At 35.4% G+C, this 25,405-nt stretch overlaps 1 protein-coding gene across 6 annotated transcripts in view; it reads left to right on the forward strand.

Moving 5' to 3' along the window:
- The window catches only part of LOC141387347 (putative fatty acyl-CoA reductase CG5065), a 197,436-nt gene that overhangs the window by 97,502 nt on the left and 74,529 nt on the right, over positions 1-25,405 (forward strand). The window contains exon 2 of one of the 6 annotated variants that reach the window (XM_073956915.1): positions 23,818-23,852. The exons of the other annotated variants lie outside the window; for them this stretch is intronic. The gene's annotated coding sequence lies outside the window, so the exon portion shown is untranslated. The remainder of the gene's footprint in view (positions 1-23,817; positions 23,853-25,405) is intronic. 6 annotated transcript variants of the gene reach the window in all.

Here is a 25,405-nt window from a genome sequence, read left to right on the forward strand (position 1 = left end):
AAGTATTGGTTGTTTGTTGCATTTTGGAGAGTTTTATGGACATTGGCCTACCTAATATTTGCGGAAAATAGGTTTATGGATCAATTACAATTTGTAGGTCAACATAATTTGCTATCAAATGTTAAGTGGCATAAGATACGCAAGAAATATGAACTTGAGGAATATTTATGTGATTATAATTGGAGCAGATTATAAGTTTTACGATTTGTGTAAAAAACCAGTAACATATGATTAAAAGTCGACCGCGCGGATCTATTTATGAATTCAATCATGAGGAAAAACATTGACAAAACCAACTGAGAATCTAAGACATGTTTGCGAACTGATATTATTTTAAAGTGCCTGATTGCGTGTTCCTTAATTTGGGAAGGTGGCAAACGAAATTTTGAGTAAGTTTAATAAATATCGCCTCAGCCAAGAATCGGGCGAGAGTAGTACTCAACATGTGTCCAGTGTTAGTTGTGACTGACAGCTTTGCTGAATTAATCATTATCGAATGTAAATCATTCACGAACATGTTGGTCTTCAAGAAAGAATATACAAATGCAATGATAGAAGAAAATGATGAAAAGATTACAAAATCCAAAGCTGATAAGCAAAAGTATAATAAAGTTTTCATCAACACGGTACATGTTGTTTGTAACTCATCGAAATAATGGTCGTAGACCCACCTTTATACACCAAAATGGATGCCTTGATGCGTCGAGTCTATCTCTCTATGTGTTTTCGTCCATCCGTCTGTCCATTAAAACCCTATAATCGCTACCGATCGCTTTTTGGATAGTATCATGGCACAATTACACAAAATATGAAATGCCAAAATTGTCTTTGTGTTGTTGGGGAAATTACAACAAAAGCAATTTTTTATAAAGGGATTTGACATTTCATATTCGAACAGCTGGTGTGATACCACTACCTTGGTAATTGTGCCATGGATAGTATCGTCACTAATTTTTCGTGGATATGGGGGTCCCAGAGAGAGGAAGAAGCCTATTTATTGGCACAAAAAACTCTTTGGGGAAATAGGCAAATTTTTATTCTTATACAAATATCTCCGCTTTTATAAAGGTTATTGCAAAACATTAGACTGTCAAAGAAAGTGGAACATATCAAAGGAAGCAAATATGTTAACATCAATAAAGCTCCCCGAGCCTTACAGTGTGTTCTAAGAAGTGGGACTGACCATAATGGTAGTCTCTGTTATTATACTTTAATTTAACTCTATTGGGACATTTTTGTCGAAACTTGTAAAAGAGTTATAAAAACTTGTCTAGTTTGGTTAGAATCTCAAGCAGAGCAGAGCTCTCTTCTAAGAAGACAGCATGTCCAGCTGCGGAAACAAGGAAGAGGAGAAAGAAACGATTAAAAACTTTCTGTGTTCCTGTCCTACGCTAATGCATTGGAGGTTTACAGTTTCAAGAAGTCCGTTCTTAACTCGTCAAGTTGAATATACACGGTGCTCTTGAGCCAACTTCAAATGGAAGCTGCTTACACCTGGGAAGTTTTTGCAGATTCTGAAACTATAATGTTCATAGATGAGAAAAATCAAAAAATTAAATAATAATCCCCGGAGCGCTTTTTAAATAAATCGCGATTCAAGTTGACATTTTTAGGGCTTTTTTTAGGTTTTTGCGATTTTGCTTGGAAACCGCAATGGGAAAATGGGAAATGGGACTAAAGAAAATTTTGTAGCTGAGAAAATTCTCTATAAGATTGACATGCATGGTATTTTCGTAGGTTTTACCATTTTTGAGGTATAGAAGTTCAAATTGGGACAATGCACTGACTGTATCGCCTCCTTATAGAACAAGGTCATGTACGGTGCACCTTAACTAACTTTAATTAAATAAGCAATGTCCATAGATAAGAAAAATCCAAAAACAAGAAAAAAGCACTGGAGGGATTTTAAATAAATCGCGATCAAAGATCGACTTTCGATTAATCGACTTTTTGCAATCAAAAATCTAAAAATCGTTGTCGACTTTTGTCTGGAGGGAAAATTGCATAATCGATTATCTTGTGATCGATTTTCGAATTGCCCATAGATTTTTGACTTGGCAGTTTTATAGTTTTGGCGGTTTCACAGTTTCAAAAGAAAACTCGAAAGTCGAATATAATCGATTTTTTGCGGTTGCGGTCGAAAGTCGAGTGTTAGGACAACTGATATAATCGCCAGACCGAAAAATCGCATTTTTCGTTTTAGACCAAAATCGAAAAGTCGAAAAATCGATTATTGCTTTCTTTTACCAATCCCTAGTGTACGCCGATTCATATTGGTGCAATGATATGGGACCGACTTTTTATCACCGAGTCCGAACTACATGTCTTAAGACACACTTGTAAAGAGGTTTCTCATGGCTAAAAAACACAGGAAATGCACGCCAACATTACTCTCATTACCCAACATTACTTTGATTGAATCTCAGACCTTCTAAGTGCAAGGCGTACGTGATTACCAGTGCACCACGGCGGCTCCCTTTCCAAAGAATAGATCTTCTAATTTACTTACTCCAATTTTGGTTGCCATGTTTGGTTATATCATCTTCAACTTGGTCTTTTCATCGGAGTTTTGGTCTTCCCTTGGGACGTATACCGCCTAAAGGCTCGTATTCATACTCGTGTACCTTACGGATGTGGGCATCTATATTCATTATATTGACATGACCCGTTGTAACTCTATACTATATCGATGCCGGTCAGCTGGTACAACTCGTGGTCGCACAATAGACATTGTCGAGGTTCTTTCCTATTTTAACTGAATATCGTGTGTCAATTAATGTTTTTCCTGCATAATCGCATCAGTTTTGCAGGAAACTCACACATGGCTTGGAAGACTTTTCACATTATTAGGCTATCGAAGGTGGCCTCATAGTCGACGATCTGTTTTCATTAGTCCTCTCTGGGATTTTATCTAAAGTGATGATTTGGTCTATTTTACATTTGTCACGTCTAAAATCGCATTGATATAACCCGATTATTACATTGACCACAGCCTTTAGTCGTTCACACAATACGCTCGACAGCACTTAATATGCAATGGGTAAGAGACTTATGCCTCGGATTCTGATTACAACTTGGGCAACTCCATGCTCTCTGGCATAAATTGCCTGGTTGGCACGATAACTATCTAAAAGAATGACTCCAGGTTTTCACTTCAAGTAGTCTTTGTCCATTCTAGAGATTTTTTATTAATTTTTGGGGGGAGGTACTGGAAGTTGTGGACCGATTTTGCCCATCTTCGAACTTAAACCAAGTTTGGACAAAATAATACGAAGGCCAAATTTTGGACCAAATCGGTTGATCAGTTCGAGAGTTATAGTGCGCTTCAACTTTCGGGCCATTTTCTCAGGAAGTATGGACTTGTCCCTTAAAAAGCTCGTATCGTCGTAATGGGGGCAACGAATACAAATGGCTGCAAAAAATCAAAGCGATTCGAGAGCAGGTCTTTAACTGAACTTATCCGAAATTTTGTGTGGGGAATACCCCAAAGAGTGGACCGATAGAGTCTATATTGGAACCTCATCTATATCTGGTATAAATTTCACGATGTGCAAAGTATGTACCAATTCGGTCACTGCCTTCAAGAGTAATCGTGCGCACAATTTATCCAAACATATTTTTGATATGTGTGGGTGAGGTACCTGAAGGAGTGGATCGATATGGCTCATCTTCGAACTTAAACTTAGTTTGGACAAAATATTACGAAGGCCAAATCGGTTCACCCGTTCGAGAGTTATTGTGCGCTCCAGCCAGCCAGACAAACGGACGGGCATCGTTAAATCGACTCCAAATTGTCTGGAGGGGGTTTAAAACCATTATTTTCATTAAGTACATTTTGCCCGTACGAAAGTGTATATACCCTCGTTAGCATAAATGCTGAGAGTATAATTAGGATCTGGTCATAGGACTTTTGGGTCCACGACTTCTGCTGTTCTTTTTGTACAGGATATTTAGCTTAATACAAAGCCGACTAATTCGTAAACCCGTAGCTTTTAGGCTAGATAAGGTATTGTTTTAGATCCAAAGTATGTTGAGACTAAATCCGTTTGTGATCACTGGTGCCACCAAGATCACTACACACTACTTGGAGATCCAACCAATGTATCTCGTAGTGGAAGAACTTGCGTATAAAAGCGCAGTTGGGCTGACGGAGCTAAATTTATGGCGCAGTTCAGAATACTGTCGCTTTGCGATCCGAATGGAAAAGAAATGATTATATTTCACCATAAATGAACGTCAAGAAATGTACACATACTCCTAGGCAGACCTGACCCACAACATCCAACTTTTTTCACAATATATAATTTCGAAAATTTATTTTTTACCTCATTCTAGAATAATTACAATGGACCGACCATAAGGTCTCCCAAGTGAAGTGATTGTCAATTACGCGTCATCTAATCTGACCTAATGTATCTTGACTTACATTAAATTGATATTGACCCAACTCTTTTAATACCTTCCCCCACAAAAGAACAGCAAATATTTTTGCTTAGTACAGGTTCGGGGATACATTTTAAAGTTTATTTCTGATAGTTCTGGGTTCCAATTATAACAGTGTATCATTTTGCTTGGGACCTTAACAAAAAAAATTGTTGGATATAACCTCAACGGTTCCCGCTTAATTCATGCATTTTGACGATTTTAGGGATAACTCGACCCCCGATATATTGATAATCTTCGATTATCTTATTTAGTCTCTGCTTTCTTGGCTGATACATATGCTCTTAGCCGTTTCCGATATAGTGCAGAGAGGTTTTAAAATTTTCTGCTGAATTTTCTGCGTCATGGCCTGTTTAAAGGACCAGTTCAGATTTAAGTGAAATGGCGTTCCTTTTCCCTTGGAAGATAGGAGAATATGCGTATGGCAAGGTCAACATAACAGCCAGACATTATTCCAATAAAATTCAAAATGAGTCATTAAATGTATTGCCACACTTATGTTGCAATGGAAAATCCAAAGAAAATTGCAAACAATTTTCTCGATTTTTCCACCTCTTCTTCTTTCTTCAATGTAGATTGTGTTTATATGTATTATGTATGTTATATTTTTTCAAGTTTCTTGTTTCTGGTAGAGTTTTTCTGAGACCTTGAATTGGGAGTACATTGCCACTTTTACTCCATTCCCCATTCCCCCCTTACTTGTGGCCAACACTTGTTTTCAACAAGCAAGTGTGCGCCGTGGTGTAGACTTCACCTGTACCTGTTCATGCTGTTTGGTGGCTGGCTGGCATAGCAGCAGCAAAGTTACATTGAAGCCAACTCTATGCGCTTGCGCGCACTGTCGTCCTCTTCGTTTGGGTTTCTTGCTTTCTTTGACTTTTACTTTGGTGGAGCAACACACAGCTGCTGTCGGCGACGTTAACGTCATTGGCTAACATTAAACGCTTGGAATGAACAAAAATATTTCTACAATAATGAAAACGGTTTAGTTGGATATTGACCGGCTTTTGAAACGCTTCTTCGTCCATAATTTTTCTTTTCCGTCTTTTTGCGGTAACAAATTTAACAAGAAAGACAGAAAACGAGAAAAAAGTACCCCCTTGTTTACGCAAAAGAAACAAAGTTGGCTGATAGAAGGTTTTTTACTTATTTATTGTTGTAACGAAAACGCATAACGTTAACGCTAACGCGAAAAAAATCGATCGATCGAAAGTCACAAAATTATACTTTCGAACGCATAAAAAAGTTAAACGTTGAAATTTCTACGCTTTGTTGTATATGTTGTTGATATTACGCGGTGGTCCGTCCGTCCGTCCATATCCCATATACCCGCCCCTTACAAACCCTTTGTTGAGATCGCGCCGTGGACGTTGTGTTCAAGCCCCCCTCAGTTTATGTTAAGCAAGCAGGCGGCGTACCAGCGTTTATTGTTGTCAGAGTCGGTTTCAACATCATCATTATCATCATCTTCATCTTTTGCTCCACCATCCTCCTCATCGCATCCCATCCCATCTCTTCTCTCTTCTTTTCTTTGATTTCAATGAAAAGTGTCTGTTTGAAGGTAGCAGACAGACAACATCATCCATCGGTAAAAACCAAAAAAGAAGAAAAAAAGTATGAGAAAGTGAAATTTTTTGGTCTTACGATCCGATTGACGACCAACGACCAGTATTTATAAAAACTACGCGCGTTCAACAAGTATTTCGTTCGATCTGAGGCTTTGTTTGTTTTTATTCCGCCGTTCGTCCGTCCTTCCTTCTTTCTTTCGTTGCTGGTGTAAGCTGCTGATGTGTGATATGTTACGGAGAAATTTCTTCAACAAGAATTTGTTTTTGTGTGTGCCAGAAGTGAAACAGAAAACACGTCTCAGAAAAGTTTGAAAATAAAAAAAAAATCCAATAAAAATTTGTAAAAAATCCAAGAAAAAAAAATCAATCGATTTATCTATTCGTGTTAATTTTTTTGTTTGTAGTGAAAACGAAATTAAGCCAAGAAATAAAACGAAACAAAAATCAATATTCTCCACGACAACAGAAAACGTCAATTAAATATTCTAAGAGAGTAGAATTTCTAAAAACAAATTTGAAGAAAATACCACTCAACGATAAATGTAAGTGAATAAATATCCAACAAAAAATCTCCACAATTTCTTTATTATACAAAAAAGACAAAAACAATACAACCTTTATTTGTAAGCTGTGCAACAATCAAAAACCCCTGACGAAACTGAAAATTAACCGTTTAACGGAAGTAGGTCAGCCATGTTGTTGACGGCGCCGCTGCCGTATAATGGCTGCTGCTGCGGCGCATGCCTGTTGTTTGCTTTCGACTGCTGCTGCTGCGCCAAAGTAAAAAATAGGGTTTTAAAAAAATATTTTAATGATTGATTTACATGGCCAATTGCAACAACAACAATAAAAAGAATATGTTAAACAAAAACCCTGGGTATTTCCGCAAAACTGCAAGTCAACAATACAAGGTTTCCATTGAAACGAAATCCATACTTATTTCCCATCACCATCAAAACTTTAACAAGGATAAATGCGATTTCATAAAAATGAACTCTCAAAATCAACACTTAAAAACAAATAAAAGATCACTTTAAAGATGAAATCTACCTCTCAAGTTCATTTACAACGACAGAATTTTATTTTTTTTTTTATTTTGGAAAAGTCAATGTCATTTGGTAATAAAAATAAATCATCAACTTCTCATTGCCGCACCACCATCCGTTCGGACATTTATTGTTTAACTGCCATCGTTAACGGTTTTCGTTAATCGCCACCAATGGCGTAAACTTGTTTTACTTTAATGCTCTCCAAATTGAAAATCTCAATTACTCTAAATTTAATGGTAATTTTAGAGACAGGTTTTGTTGGTGTTTTGTTTTTTATTTTTTTATTTTCAAGAAAATATTATCAAAATAAGTTCATCTTTAATGAAATTTTCCTCAAAAAATAGGTTACTACCCTAAATCAAAACAACATATTTCTTTGTCGTTAACGCAACTCCTTGGAATTACACATTTTTAACAAGGTCTGCTATTTCCCAGCCCCTGACCCAATAAATATGTATATTTTTGTGTTCCACGGCTACTGACTTGAAATGGTCATAGAAAATTTTCTCAACTAACGCACATGGGATACATATCGTCGGTGTCATGCTTAAGTGTTCCATACGCCATTTTTGACTTTTTGAGATAGAGGTTGTTTCCAACCTATATCTCAGATATAGGTTTTTTCCAAAATATCCATACGCAAAGCTCTTTTTTGAATTTTTGGTCAGATTTTTCCTATCTGCTCTAGTTTCTGAGATATCCACATTTCGGTCCGAAAGCTAACTTATGCTTTCGTTTATATATAACCGGATTTAACAAACCCAGTGGGTTCCAAATGTCAATTCCATTGCCTATATTTCAAATAAATCCTCATAAAGAAGGTTAACCCTGCAAAAGGCTATAACATAAACATGGCCTTAATTTCAGATATGAAATTAATATTTTATTAACTTAAGAATTTAAAAATACATTCCAAAAATCAGAACTTTAATATTTGGTTTAGAAGGTTTGAATTTATTGAGGCAAAGATAAGAAAATTTATTTGTCACTTTGTTCCATGTGATTTACAATATTTTCCATTTGTGTCATAAGTGTGGATATGGAACAATTCGACAAAAATTCTTTTTTTAAAAAGTTCTCTATAACTATTTTATTCCAATAGATATTTCTCTAACTTTTGGCAAAGATGTTCTTTATATTAGTACTAATAAATCTTGTCAAAAATATAAATATTTTCTTCAGTCAGCTCCAAGCAGTTGTGACGTAAGCATTAAAATGCGATTATCGCAAAACGGGAAAATGGCGTATGGAACACTTAAGCATGACACCGACGATATGTTTGTATGTATATTCAAATTGAATGAGAGGAAAACATATTTAGGATTTATCACCAAACAAAGTTCTCTGTACTATTCAATACGAAAACCTACCGCTAAGTTAATTAATTTCGGAATAGGCTTTATTGTCGATGCTGGGTAATTCATCAAATTCGACACGAATTACACTGACATTGTGACATTACACTGCACCCCGGTTATCTACCTCTCTGCTTAACTGCCTTTCCCGTTTAATTACCTCACAACCTAAATCCCCAACGTTTTTTCATATAAATCAAATATTTTCCCCAAAAGGAAAATTTAATAATACTTTTATCGGTTTATTACCCCCACTGGTGTATTTCTGAGATAATCAATTTCGATGATTACCTCAATTGTGATGAAGATGTCCAGTGCTATGTTATGCTCACTGATGACTAAATTTCTTATTGGTTAAATAATATAACTTAAAGAAGACACAATTCGGAGATTGATTTTTGATTCACCCTCTGTATTGCGGATGATGCTCTGCTATCAGTTTCAACTACTTAAGGATGCACTGAGGTTGATGTACAGAGTTCAAATTGCTCAAGAGGAATGAACTGTCATCTAATTTGGCCCCACGTTGGGCGCCAATAAAACAAAACAATTTTCGTGGATTGTTTGGTTGATTCACCCTCTGATTTGCGGATGATGCTCTGCTATCAGTTTCAACTACTAAAGGATGCATTGAGTTTGATGTACAGAGTTCAAGTTGTTCAAGAGGAATGAACGAATCTATTGAATTTCGTTCTGTTTAGCTTCTAATTGTGAGAAGCATCTACTATTGCTTGATAAATTAAGTAGTACAGTTGCTTAAAGTAGTAGTATTAAATATATTTACAGAGGTGTATTTTTAGCTGTTAAATTTAAAAATGTAAGGATCAATTACAATAGGAAATATGAAAAGGTATAAGATCACAATGACAAAAGTAAAAAAGCTTAAAAGTGTTACTATTGGAATATAGAGGGCGTTAAACTGTAATTATTAAAATGCTGATTGCTTCAAACTTATATATTTTTAGACTTGAACTGAACTATTCTACTATACACCGTTTTGTTTTTGACGATTATGTTCTAATTGTTGTCATTTTTTGTAAGGTTGAGATGAGATTTTTATAACTACTTACATGTGGTAGCTATGCGGAATCAATCCGTCCACTCCTTCGGGTACTTCCCACACAAAATTTCGGAAAAGTTCAGGTTAGGACCTGCTCTCAAATCGCTTTGATGTTTGTTGCAACAACTTGTATTCGTTGCCCCCCATACGACGGTACAAGTTTCATCAGAGGCAAGTTTATACTTCCTAATAAATACCTTTATCAAAGTACACAAGTTGAAAGAAAATCAGATGACACATATTTATATTGTAAAATACAAATTACAATAAATAATGTCTTATATGAAATATTTTTTAATTTTCCTTTCGTCACTAAATGTTAAATACAAAAAAAAAATAAAAATGCTTTGTAGGAAACTTGCATGCGACGATCGTAAATTTACCACTAAAATATATAATTGAAAAGTCTAAAAATTATCAATAAAAAGGAACCGTTATTCAACTCTGGCTAATGTAAAACAAATTATTACTATTTTAAATGCAGTTATATTCAGGGGACCCTTTAGATCAATTTTGCGCGCTACATCAGTATTTTTTTCCACTGTGTGTCGGTCGGGTGGTGCAACTCGTCCTTCATACGAGACCGATATTCGCCGTCAACGAATATTGGTCCATAAATATTGTAGGAATTTTTCTCTTAACGCTTACCAAATTCTGCTTAATCTACTTTTGCATTCTTCAAATCCAAAGGTGGCTGTTACGCTTTGTCGTTGTCATCTGGGTGGGTCAGTAATATTAGTTTTTATTGTTTTTGCGATTTTAATTATAATGACGAATATTACAGCTTTGGTTGGGGACTTTCCAAAAGGAAAACCTGACTATAAAAGAAGAAAATCCCATCTTTACAATGATGCAAAGTAGGTTCGCGTAGGTGGCCGTTTTTCCATTTTCTTGTAATCACGCTACAGCTCGCAATTTCGATCGGATCGTCACGAAATTTTGGGGGTTAATGGGAGTCCCGGAAGGGAAGAAGCCTACTGATTTGGCGATGACCGGATTATATGCATGGGCCGGAATGGGCTATAAACGTATGTGTAGAAAATTCAAGGTTTTTCTTATGAGAATATCTCCGCTTGTAGTAAGAGTATTCCAAAAGGAGATCTCGCTAATAGAATAAGAAAGATTTCCTTTGCATTGGTGCAAAGTAGGTTGGCGTAGGTGGTCAAACAAGGCAGATATCACAAAAGTCGATAATGCATCCCATTTTTTCCATTTTTTTGTAATCACGCTACCGGTCGCAATTTTCATCTGATGATCACGAAATTTTTAGGGTTGATTTTGGCCATGCTCAGATAATATTCAGGGGTCGGAATGTAATCACGCTACAGGTCGCAATTTTCATCTGATGATCACGAAATTTTTAGGGTTAATGGGGAAAATGAGGAAACCGCCTATTTATTTTGGTCATGTTCAGATAATATTCAAGGGGTCGGAATGGCCAAGAGACGTATGTGGCGAAAATTCAAAGATTTATTCTTATGCGAATACCTCCGCTCCTACTAGGGTAGAGATATCGAAAATTCGGTAATGCACCCCATTTTCCATTTTTTTGTAATCACGCTAAAGGTCGCAATTTTGATCGGATCATCACGCAAGTTTGGTGACTAATGGGGTTCCTAGTGAAGAAGAAGCACATTAAGTTCAAAGTTTTATTCAAATGCTAATATCTCCGCTTCAAGTAGGAGTATTCCAAAAAGGAAAGTATTCCAAAATGGAAGAAAAGATCACCCTTATTCTTTCCTTCTTCCATTGACGGGCTTTCCTTTTGGAATATCCCTACTTGAAGCGAAGAGATGATGCAATTTAGGACTGCGTACATCCCACTTTTCATTTTTATTTGAATTGTACTGACGAATATCATAGCTTTGCTTGGATGCGTTTCAACAAAAGTTATCTATATTAGTGAAGACATTCTGAAAACAAATTGTAGAAAAAGTCGCTCACATATGTCAAGTTTCAATTTGTGAAATTTTATTTCCATGGCGGATATTTCTGTTTCTGTTGGACATATTTCAAGGGAAAAGCTTGACCATCAGAGCTTTGAAACTAGACCATCTGAGCTTTATCTAAAAGGCGCTAGCCTATCCTAATTTTACTATGTTGATGTTTCTATTTTAATGAGAAATATGTATGCTTATATTTGGTGTATACGAAATATGATCACTTCACCCTAAGTTTTATTTGTTTTTTGTTAATATTTATTATAATAAAAAATATGTTTCGCCTATTGGCCATTTTTGGTGGAGATGGGGATCTCGAAGAAGAATGAAGAAACCTATTTATTTTCTCTCTCGTTTATGATGATGTCGCAATAGTCACTAATCCATCCCATTTTTCTATTTTTTAGATTTTAATTGTAATGGTGGATATTTAAGTTGTGGTTGGGGGCGTTACCCAAAGTGGTCAAATGCTAGTGATATAGAACAAGTAAAAAAAGTTCTGACCCCTAACGATCCCCCAAATGCCAAATTACATATTTGAAATCGGTTGGAAACGTTGTATGGGGTCTATTACAAACCGTGGACCTATGTCCACAGTTAGTGGTGGAGACGTTTGTTGACCACTTCGAACCTTTAATGAAATATTATAGGTTATTCGGTCTAAAAATGTGGCTAAAAACGTCAAAATACCCTAAATCGGTTATATGGGGGGCTATACAAAAAAAAATTAGTGGAGAAGTTTTCTGACCACTGAGAACCACAAGTGCTAAACTATAGCTTATTCGGTCTTAAAATGTAGCTAGAAACATCTAAATACTTGAAATCGGGTGGTACCGTTATATGGGGGCTGTTCCATAACAATTTTTTGTAGAGAAGTTTCCTAAACACTAGGAACAATAATTTTTAAATTATAGGTAATTCGGTCTAAAAAATGTAGTTAAAAAACGGAAAATGTCTGAAATCTGGTGGTACCGTTATATGTGGGCCATTACAAATCGTGAATCGATATAGCCCATCTTCGAACTTCCCTGCAAACAAAAGGTGTATCTTCCCAAAATTGCAGAGTCTATCTCAATTTGGATGCTAGGGTACTTAACACAGGCGAACGGACATGTTTAGATCGACAAGGACAATTTTCAGAAAATCGCTCTGCAGTTCAATATTATTTTCCAATGGATGAAAAAAATTATCGGTTCACTGTTGTGTATAAAAATGAATCCTACAAAAATTAATGAAAGATCGGCTCGTATTTTAATATTAGGCATATTATAGGGCCCAAATTACCTATAGCTGGCCATATATGCATATTGGAGCAAGATCAAAATCTGGCCCGATTTTAAAAAATTTTTGTAGGATTCGTTTTTTAGGCACAACAATTAACTGGTAAATTTTTTGGATTGGATTGGCAAATAATTATTGGTTGTAGTGCGATTTTCCTAAAATTCGCCTTTGACTCTAGAGTTGGGCAATCTAGTTCCTGGAGCGGATCTATCTTTCTTGTTCTTTTTCCCAAAAGGAACTAGATCCTTAATATTGATCCATAGTTCCGAAAGCGATATAGTTCAATAAATATTTCTCTTTCGTCGTTCTTTTTATTCCCTTCGTTCCAAATAGTTCCGAGAGTGAAGTAGTTGAACGAATCTTTCACTTTCTTTTTGTTTTAATCTTTGGTGGATATGATTTACATTTATTTAAGAATGTGGCCGCATCTGAATGATGAAGGAACGCGAAAGATTGAAGTAAGTGTGGAATTAAATTAAGAAAATAAATTATACAAATGAAATGAATTATATGCACGGTTGGAACTATATGAACTAAAGGAGCTATATAAATGCACGAGCCGGATATAGTTCCAATAGTTCCTTGTCCGTAATAGTTCCTTGGAACTAGTTCGTTCCGGAACTACAAAACTCTATTTGACTCCCATAGAAAGTATTATGGAAATAAAGATCGGTCAAGGGGGAACGGGTTATCGTTAACCAATCATCATACATTTTGTATGGTTGGGTTTTAGCCAGAAGATCAGTTTTAATATTAATTTTAATTCATTTGTCGTTGGAGTCGAGCTTAATGACCGATGATTTTTGCAAGTGCAAAAGGAGAGCAGAAGATTCGAACCCACACAACACCCACGCTATATCTAAATCTGAACCAATTTTCACCAAAAGCAATTGCTTTCTTCCTATGGCTAAAAATAATCTTCCCCAATTTTTAGCCGAATCGGCAAATAAATTCAACCTGAACTCTGATCTCAAAAATACATGGACAGGATAAAAGGAACTATGGGTCTATTTCGTTTCCTTTACATACAAATGTACAAAGGCATAATACCCCTTACCGCAATGTGGTGTAGCGTATAAAAAGTAGATTTCGATCGATTTTCTGTACATATGTATAACCAAAAGTAAGGTATGATTTGTAGACTTCTCAGTACATACAAGGGTCACTAATAAACCTTCTGGCCCAGGCAACACGCATTGTCGCCAGGCGTCATTTGACAATACAAACCCAAAAGCCACAAAAAAAACAAAAACATGCACCAGTGGGCGCAATCTCAAACATAAACTCACATTTATAAATGGTGGTGGTTTATTGAAAGGCATAGAAAAAAGCAAAAGCAACAACAGGCACATAGGTTCATAAAAAATTCCAAAGAAATACATAACAGGCTTTAATAAAAGAAAAACAAAGGTTCATAAAAAATTCCAATAAAAAAATACATAACAGGCTTTAATAAATGAAAAACTTAATGAAATAATTTATAAAATGTCGCTCTTTTAAAAAGAAAAATATATATATAGAAAAATCGTTGAACGCTTCTCCTTAGTTGTGAAATATAACACATTGTCCTCAAAATTGAAATCAGCAGCGGGAAATTAACATCTGGAATCAAATGATTATATAATGTAATAAATAGATAATGTAATAAATAGATATGTAAAATATAGATATCGATATTTCAAATATACATATGTATGTACATATATGAAAAATGTATTGATGTAAATATCAATATTAAATGCGATTCCCATTCAACTTTTTGATTCAATTATAAAATGTATTGGACATTTAATTTACTAAAAAGCACAATTTCTTTAAGAAAAGACAAAACACTGATTTATTCACTCACTTTACCGTCTTCAATCAACGGTTGTTTCTAGAACACTCAAGAAAAAATATTAATACCATTTTTTTTCGCTTGCTACGTTGATTAACAACAACAAAGCAGGAAATACATGTGTTTTACCGCATACACACCACCAAAGCTTCTGCGTCTCCTATTACACCATACGCACAGCTCTTTAGTATAAAACAGCATTCCGCAGCCGCGAGAGCCCTGTTGTTACTCTCTTTGACAAAAATCCTTTCTCCAACCATAAAAAATATGTTCTAACATAAAAAATATGTTGGTACCCAAACAAATAAAATTGAGATGTGTTATCAAATGTGGCAAACATATATTTGTTTGGACACAAACAAATTATGTTTGGATCCAAATATATTTTTTGGCAATTAATCCCAAAGAAATATTTGTTAGGATCCAAACATATTTCTAACATATATTTTTCTGCGTGTACGATCATGTGTTGAGTTGTTTACAGTGATTTGAAAAAAAAAATCACTTTGCAAAAAAATGGAATTTACTTGTGAACATTTTCGTCCGATAATTGTTCACAACTTCCGAAGTGAATAATCACGGCAAGGGTGCATCGATCAAATTAAATCTTTGTATGTCGATAAAGGACCATCCTATGCACTATGAACAACTGGTTTAATGAATTCAATCGAGGCCGACACTCGCCAAAGAACGAAGTTCGTGAGGGTCCAAAAACGTTGTGCCAGGAAAAATTAATTCGTGTGTGAACGGATAATGTAAGAACGCAGTGCTATATGCCGTGAGATAGAGGCATGCTTGGGCATTTATTCCACCAAATAACATTTGATATTGCATGAACACTTGGCGGCAAAAATGGGGTGCATGACATTTCAAAAGACGTTTATAACATGGATGCAAGTGACGAATCATGGAACTATGCGTATGAAGCAGTGCCGACCAAGAAGAGCGAAGCCACAAATGTGAATATATTCAAAACATTGACAATTTATGACAGTGTGTTAGTAAGATTGTATGCACACCAGATACAAAACAAAAACAAATCAAAACATTTGCTCTCTCTTGCACGCTCTTTCGTTGCGTTCAGATCGTATGTGTGTGAATTGCCGAAAATCTTCGTAACCAGCGACAAATGGCTGTTCGGCACTGGTACGAACCCGAAAAATAGCATCAATCGCCAGAAGATGCTGTAAAAACGTTCAAAACCATGTTTTGGAGGTGTCTCAATTAAGCCACTGTAAACAACCCAACACATGGTCGTATGTCAAACTGTCCTGAGTACTTTTAGGCTGGAAACGGTCAATCTTTAAAAAAAGTCAAATGACGCCTGACGACACTGCGTGCTGCCTAGGTATTTTAGTGACCCTCGTGATGTCGGGTAAAGTCGTGAAACAGTGTGTAGCGTGTTTACATCTGAAATTCGCATGTTCAAAGTGGTGTGGAGAAATTTAACATAAATTCACCTCAACAGTTTTAAGAATAAAACATTTTCAGTTTTTTGTCGACTTTTAGTGACTTTATAATAACTAATTATGGTGCAACCTATCCCTGGTAAACAGTGGTTAGTATATTGATTGGAAGCAGTTACGACTACAAAAATACTATATGAACCCGTTATTTAGTAATGGGAGTTTTCTTTCTATCGCTCATATGACCTTGGCAAGTCCATTATCATTTATTCTCATGCCAAGGTGTAATGGTACATAAAAGTTTTTGTTGTGATTTTCACAATTGTTTATTATTTTTAAAATAAGTTAATATATTTTGACAAAATATGCAAAAAAGGAAATTTAATGCTATGTATATTAAATTATGTTGAATTGCCAAGTCAAGTGGTGAATTGTCATTCGTTGTTGAAGTGAACTTCAGTGGCTGGCTAAGTACGGTCGGTCGTCATGCATAATGATGTTAATATTAATAATACGAGCGACATAATCAAATGTTTATAAGTGATTATCAACAGCTTTGTGGTTTAATTTTTTAATTAACGCCATTTAAAGAAGACCAAACAAAAAGCAAAACAAGAGCATGGCAATCTTTTTTTGATGATCTGTTTGCCACTTGGCCACAATGGCCACTTAACAAAAAACGAAAAAAATTGCACATCACTTCGTGGTGTTGCTGTTGTTGTTCATATTTAGACGAACTGCTGCTGTTGGCTGTCATTATGATTTGTGTAATATTTTGTAACATCTCAGCCCAAGATAGTGGAGAGGATGAAATGATAGGGATCGACAATCTCAATGAATGTGGACGGATTGTCTAGATGTTGTAACGGACAGACAGACAGATAGACTGACATACCGACACATGGATAAAACGCGCAAGTACATGATTTCTTAAACAAAAACACAGATACCTATTTATGCAATTTATTTGTAACGCTTACTGCCTCAGTGGGGTTGGTTATGGCTATTTTGTCAGTGACCCTGTGCCAAATGAAGGTTTACTTTGTAAATCAACAAAAGCAGAAAATAAAATAAAAAAATGATTCTTTTTGTTGTTACTTTTGTTGTTGGCAGGTACTTTAACACAAAAATTGTGTTAAATTATGTATAAAAAATAACTGACGTTTATTATTATTTTCTTGTTAACATGGTCGGTAGAGTGTGCTGCCAATGTTGATGCTTTTTTGTTTGTTGCTGTTACTGAAATATTTACCCATAAAACTGATCAAAGTCGTTGTTATTGCTGCTGCTGTCATTGCTTTTAACAAAGTTTCTTTTTTTATATTTTGCTTAAATGGTTGTTGTCGTTGTTTTTTTAGGTCCACACAAATGTTGTCACTTTTTTCGGAGCCATGACAAGGTTTTTTGCCATCTATAACGTGGATTATGAAATAGTAACCTCATCCCATATTGGCTAATGTGAAATCCTATTTGTTTATTTATTAACGCAACGCAAATGGCGGGGGATAACTAGGGGAGAGAAGGTGAGCCAACAAGCAGGGTGTAACCTCATATCTCTAGATCACTGATTTTTGGAATATTTGTGCAAATTTCTTAGGCACACACCGAAAATAAGCTCCAAGTTAATTCATTCAAAAAAACGAACGGGAAACATAATTAAAACATGCGTAAGCCACCGATTATTTAATGTGTGATAATTCCATTCAAAGACACACACACCACTACATACATACACATTTTGGAATTTATTAACTTTCTTATAGTTAGTTTGACAACGTTGTTGTCAACATTCATTTTCATTTATGCATAATTTTGCTTTTGTTTGGGATTTCTTTTTTTTCGCTTTCGCATCTCTTTTCCTATTCCCTCCTCCACCGTCTCGCAGCACATCTGCTGCACATATTTGCTAAATTAGTAATACATTGTCCATCCATACATCCATCCATTGGACATTTTTGTTGTTGGGAGATGATGATGGGAGCGAGCGCAAAAGGCCTTGTCAATATTATTTTGTAAATCTTTTTTTTTTGTTTATGTAATAAAGTAAATATTTAACACATTCGATCGTTTCTGTGTTATTTTTTCGTTCGTTTTTTGCATTTAAGTCGTAGAAGTAATAATTTTTTTAGTGAGATTGACGACAGCGTTCGTCAAATGTTGGATCGATGATGCACAAACCAAAGTGGAATATATTTATATTTCCTATTACTTACTATTCATTGTAATACGGCAGTTTTTATAGGTATTTTAACTAATTTGATGACAATTGCCCTATGTTGGGCTTCAGAAAATGTTAACGGAGAAAATGCGCATTTAAAGCCACCTATTCTGATACTTTCCTTTAAATCTGAATTTTTCATAGTTTCTTAAGAGTAAAGTGATTGGCGTGACAATTTACAATGACCTATAACCCATGGATTTTTCTTTAGTAAAATTTGTGAACATTTTCAAATAAGTAGAAAATTCTATAGTTGAAGGGTCCGAGTGTGCAATAACCCAGCAAAAAGTTTGCATCCAAAGATGCAGTGCAATCACCACTCCAAGTGCCTCTATACTGCATCTTTTTAGATGAATCACTCATACATCATCATTTTTACAAGATCTAACCGATTTAAATTGAATAAAATGTTTACATATTTTCGAATCAATTCGATTATATGTAATTTTTATGTACTATACTAGGGTTATGACTTTTTTACAACCTCATATTCCTATATCACAACGTGATGAGTTTCTACATAAAATTACATAAAATCTTAATTATAAGGTGATTGGGTGAAAAACCCTAACGCTCAAAATTATTTTAAAATTTGAATTTATCAGAATTATGGATAATTTTCTGAAGTCACTTTAAAGTCGCAGGAGATAACCAAACATAAATAACATTTGTTTCCCACTAATTTTCTTTAATTCTGAGAATCATTAAAATGTCGTAAACGCTTTTTTCAAAGATATATTTTTTATCGAAAGAAAAAAAAAATCAAAATGTTTTCAAGTGGTTTGTGCATCACCTTTTTCTATTTTAGAATGGAATAAACGTTATTTTCGTTATTAGTAGGCTTAAGTTTATTCTTTCGTGCAACAAAAAATAATTTTCAAAATAATTTATTTTTCATTTCATACAAAAATACATTTTTTTAAATTGAATTGTGAGTGAACTTTTTATATTTCTAAGGAATACACGTTATTTTAGTAATTAATAGCAAAAGTTCATTCATCCGTGCTACAGGAAATCAGTTTTGAGAAAAACTGTCAAAAAGTCCTAGCCCTATTTTTTACCCTCCACCATATGGAGGGTATAATTAAATTTGTCATTCCGTTTATAACATATTAAAATATTCATCGGAGACCCTATAAATTATATATTCTTGATCAGGGTAAAATTCTAAGCCGATATAACCAGGTCCGTCCGTCAGTCTATTGAAATCGAGATACACCTTGCAATTTTTAAGATAGAGCTTTGTAATTTTATATAGAAGTTTCTATTACACCTAGGATGTTTGGTATTTGAAATGGGCTATATCGGTCCACGGTTTGATATAGCCCCCATAGAACGGTACCACCCGATTTTTGGTAATTTGAAGCTGTTAGCCTCATTATCACACCGAAATTGCTGAAATCTGGTACTTAGTCTTCGTGGGGGTTAAAAACTTTCACCCAGAAATTTGTCGGGATAGGTCCACGCCTTCATATTGCCTCTATAGAACGGTACCTCCCGATTTTCGTTATTTTGTAGGTTGTGGCCTCAATATTCTTCAGAAATCGTTTGGGGGTATAAAACTTTCCCCCAGAAATTTATCGGTATAGGTCCACGCCTTAGTATAGACCCCATAGAACGGTACCTCCCGATTTTCGGTATTTTGAAGGTTGTGGCCACAATAATCCACTGAAATGGCTGAAATTTGGCATTTGGTCTTCATTTGGGGTTTTAATCGTTCCATATGAAATTTGTCGGTATAGGTCCACGCCTTATATAGCCCCACGTACCTCCCAATTTTCGGTGTTTTGAAGGTTGTGGCCTCAATATTCTTCAGAAATCGCTACAATTTGGTATTTAGTCTTCGTAGGGGGTATAAAACTTTCCCCCAGAAATTTATCGGTATAGGTCCACGCCTTAGTATAGACCCCATAGAACGGTACCTTCCGATTTTCGGTATTTTGAAGGTTGTGGCCACAATAATCCACTGAAATGGCTGAAATTTTGTATTTGGTCTTCGTTTGGGGTATTAAACGTCACATATGAAATTTGTTGGTATAGGTTCACGCCTTCATATAGCCCCTATAGAACGGTACCATCCGATTTTCGGTATTTTGAAGGTTGTGGCCACAGCAACCCACCGAAATGGCTGAAATTTGGTATTTAGTCTTTTTTGGAGGTAAAAGCCTTACTGACTGAAATTCGCCGGCATTGGTCCATGTTTCGATATAGCGCCCATAGAACGGTACCTCCCGATTTTTGTTATTTTGAAGTTTGTGAAGTCAATATCCAACCGAAAGACTCAATTTTGTTATTTAGCCTTTATGGGGTTTTATCAAAATATCGGGATTACCAAAATATCGGAAATTCGTATTTAGTCTTCTTTGAGTCTAAAAACTTTCCATCAGAAATTTGTAGGTATAGTTCGGTGTTTTGATATAGTCCCCATGGAACGGCACCTCTCTAATTTCGGTATGTTGAAGGTTAGCCACATTGTTTTACCGAACTTGCTGAAGTTTGGTATTTAGTTTTCTTCGTAAACGAAAGGAAACTAATTGTTCCATTTTACTTCAATACAACTCGTGCTGGAGGGTATAGCAAGTTCGGCCTGGGCGAACTTAATGCCGTTCTTACTTGTTATTCAGTTTTTTTCGTATCGAAGAATAAATAAAATAAATTTATTAGTAAGCACTCCCTCTTTTAATTTTCCAGTAGAATATTGTCGGTATACCCGGTTTGATATAGCTCTCGGTTGAACCTGCCTTCGTAATTTCCATACTGTGAAGGTTTTAGGCAAATTATCTAACCGAAATGGCCGAAATTTAGTTTAGTTTTTGATAGCGGATTCTCATATGGAAAGGTAAACGATACCGCCCGCTGAGAAGTCGTTTAAAATATTTTTCTACTGATGAGGCTGTAATTTGGTATTTCGGATTATTAATGGCTAGAAAATACCGATGTCTCATTTGTATTAAACTTTGTTTAAAAGGAAGTGATTGATATTTTAGGATATTCTAGGATATCACCACTTCTTATAGGATATCAGTCCACTTCTTCAGGTACCTTCCCCACAATAGTTAAAATTTATGGGCTGATATGGTGAGCATGATAACTCCGGAATTCAAAACGTTGCAAATCGTATAATTTTTTCCAGACCTAGATGAGGTTTGAATTTGGACTATATTGGGCAACCACTTCGGATAACTTCCCCAAAAAATTTCAATATTTTTCATAAAAGTGCCGTCTCGAGTAGTTTTGAAATATTTTTCAACAGATTGTATTCGCGATTACGACGGTGCAAGGTCAAGTCCATTCCTCATGAAATAATGCCCCAAAATTTCTCAAACTCCATGGCGACATCAACCAAAATTACTGATGAGCACGATAACTTATCAGATTTGGCTGAAATTTTGCACATGGTGAAATCTCTTTTAAAGTTACATCCAGTTCTGAAAACACCTATGGGCACCACCCTGCCGAAGGTAGTCCTAGTGACTCGGATACAACGATATAATCATTTTCGTGGGCAAATCCATGAATTTCGAAAGCTTTGAAAAATCTAACGGTGACCAATAAAAATGACTAAAATCACAAAAAGATACATTTCTCGTAAACTTCAATCAAATCCGAAGATTGACAATATCGGGCCATTCTTTCGAATGTCTCATCCACAAAAGTTCAAAATTGTTGCTAATGTGCAGTTTAAAGGAGAGTAGTTTGGAAAATTGTGTCAAGAGCAGTCCTTGGGTGCCACTGACTGTTGCCGACATTTCCTGAGAAACGGGCATGTACAACTTCTCAGCGATAAACAGTAGGTCCCATATCATTGAACTAATATGAATCGGGGTGCACTCATGGATATGAGAGTAGTCTCCCTTCTGGACTGTTTGTGGACATAAATATATATAATCCTTGCGATTGCCACAGGCGTTTCCCATTAAAAAGTCATGGGTTTAGGTGCTGGATTAGTAAACGAAAGAAAAGAAGATAGTAGCCCCTAATTTTAGGGTCCATGATCTGAGAATCTGCATCTAAAGTCTATACGTTTGATATTATTCTTATCGCCTTTGATAGAAAATGTCAGAAAAAATCAGACAGACACAAAAATTATAGCGAGTCATTTTGTGCGTCGGTCTGATAACAAGGTAACATCCGACAATGGAAAGATGCTGATCGATTTCGGCGCCACAAAAACATGGTAGTTCCCACCTCCTTGACTCTTACAAGGAAATGGTCCGAATAGAAGTTCGCACATCGAAACGAAAAGAGTGTCTTTCGTATGTCACAATAGCTCAATCTGAGTTCTGGTATTGTTATGTGAGGATTTGCAGTTTGCTTTAATTCTCTACAAGATTGACCTTTATGGTGTTTTCGTAGGTTTTACCGTTTTTGAGATATAGCAGTTCAGATCATCCATTCAGATTTTTTAATCAGGTTTTCAGGATTTTGCTTGAAAATCGCATGTCCTAAAGAAAACAGGAATTGAACTAAAAAAAAATGTTGTAGCTGTCAAAATTCTATACAAGTTTTACTTTCGTTTTTTCTTCCTATGCTGAACCATTTTTGAGATATATAAGTTTAAGTTGGGAAATGGCAGCCATGACATTGTTTTATAAGGAGACGATACAGTCAGTGTATTTTCCCAATTTGAACTTCTATATCTCAAAAACGAAAAAAGCTACGAAAATAACATGAAGGTCAATCTTGTAGAGAATTTTCATGGCTATAGAACTTTTTTTGTCCCATTTCGATAGGACTTGTGGTTTCCAAGCAAAATCGTGAAAACTTAAAAAAAAACCTAAAAATGCCAACTTGAATCGCGATTTATTTAAAAAGCGCTCCGGCGTTTTTTTTGTTTTTTTTTTTTATTTTTCTCGTCTATGAACATAAATAAAAAAAATAATTTTTTTTAACAAAGGCGAAACATGTCATGTCACATAGTGGTGGGTGTGTGGGTTCGAGTCGTCGGCTTTCCTTTTTCACTTGCATTATTGATCATCAAGCTCGATTCCAACGACAAATTAATTAAAAAATTAATTCTAAAAATGATCATCGCCAAAAAAAAAGCCAAAATCGTCAAATAAATGTTTGTATTTTTGAGGTTTGTTTATTGGTGTTTGAACTTTTTTGAATAGTTAGAACATATGAAAAAATCAAAAACACTCATATCTTATGCAAAATATGAAAGAAAAACTGAAAATTTTAATTTTGACCTTGAATTCCTCTGCAACTACTAGACCGAATTCAAATGTTATTTAAGCTATAGTCACTTGTTTTTACTCGTTTGGTAACAAAACCAGCTACAAGGACTTCAAAACGATCCGAAAAATATCCTTAAACTTTAGTTGTAGTCCAGATAGGACGATTATTTACCACTACTTTGCAATTTTTTGCTATAAAAACGTTACTAGACAAATTTAGACCTGTAGAATCTAACAGTATGTTTGCATCTGTCTGGGTGATCCGTAGATTTTGAGATTTCTGCTAAATTTTGATATTTTGACAAATGTAAATGCGCTGTAGGAATATTGCATTTGAAATATAACTCTGTTTTTTTTTCTCCGTATAAATGTCGTGCAGGGACTTTCTCTATTGTTCAGTTTTAAACATTTTATTATTGTAATTTAGATACATGTTTATAAACAGATGATCTAACAAAATTTCTTTCTCCCTATTTTCAGGTATGTACATATACAAATATTGAAACTTATACAAGGTAAAATCTACATACATATTCTAGCCGACAAGGTCCGCGTTGCTTGTCATGAAACAGTTTTAAGTTACATTTACATTACATTAGTCGGAATCTGCAAGTGACTACAAAGATATGTTGATGTCGATATGCAATTTTAACATACCGCCAAAGAACTGTTGACTTGAGACATGCATTTATTTCATCTGCTGGAATATTATAACTGGAAGTGTTTTTCTCGGAAATCTAAACGTGAATTGCTTCTTAAACCCTTTAAGGATCGATCTAAATATATTCGTTCCAGATGATAACTTCTATTTAATATTGCATATGTGCCCTACGTACCAATGAATGTCCAGTGACCGACTGCGTCGTCCTTCCACCTTATATATAATATATATCTTGTATACCTGATGAAGCTACAGCTATCGATAGGTTGCCTTCTAATCTAAACACTTGATTTCCAATAAGAGCAAAGCTTCGTTATGCATAACATCTGGTATTCCCATTGATTTGTAACATATTTAAGAAAATGGGAGTGGTCGGGTCTATGGCTAAAATATGTATCCAGGGTGGGGGAAACGGACACGTTCGTAAGTTTTACATATATAGCGCATTTAAAAAATAGGGCACAGGGGATAACCCACTCCTCCGAAATTCAACAAAATATATAGCCCATTTCCACCAAGGGCCATCATCTGCAAATGATATGGAAATCGGTTCAGTAGTTTCAGAGATATAACATATTTAAAAAAGTGGGCGTGGTCGCGTCTAAAGGCCACAAATAACTTCCTAGAGTTGGGACACAATCACCATTGTCTATCGAATTAATCTTCAAACCCCACTCCATCGAAATTCAACAAAATATATATCTTATTTTCACCAGGGACATCCCTGTACATCATCTGAAAATGACATGAAAATCGGTTCAGAAGTTTTAGAGATAGGTCCCAAATAAGGTCCCACGGTGGGGGACACAACACCATTGCAATTTCATTTTCAAACCGATAAGTTCGCAATTTTTACAAAATAGCGTTTTTAAAAAATGGTGAGGGACCCGTCCCCTCCGAAATTCTACAAAATATATAGCCTATTTTCATCAGGGGTCATCCCCTTTAGGCCCCAAATAAGTACTTAAGGATTCAACCACCGTTGTTTCGCAAATTAATTTTCTAACCGATACTTTCGTAAGTTTTGCAAAAATAGCGATTTTAAAAAATATGGCCTAGCCCCTCCAAAATTCAACAAAATATGCAGCCTATTTTCACCAGGGATAATCCCTGTACATTCTCTGAGATTTTAAGGAGTATCGGCTCAAGCTATAACATATTTAAAAAATAGTGGGCTTGGTCGGATCTTTAGGCCCAAATAAGTACTTAAAGTCGGAGATTCAATTACCGTTGCTTCGCAAATTCATTTTCTAACCAACAGGTTCGTAAGTTTTTTCAAAAATTTCGTTTTTAAAAAATAGGGCCTAGGAGAGGTACCCCGCCCACTCCGAAATTTAACCAAATATTTAAGCTATTTTCACCACTGGTCATCCCTATACATTCTCTGAAATTTTCAAGAAAATCGGT

This window comes from Musca autumnalis, unplaced genomic scaffold (assembly GCF_047663935.1).
Source record: "Musca autumnalis isolate F117 unplaced genomic scaffold, ASM4766393v1 scaffold_5, whole genome shotgun sequence".
NCBI lineage: Eukaryota > Metazoa > Arthropoda > Insecta > Diptera > Muscidae > Musca > Musca autumnalis.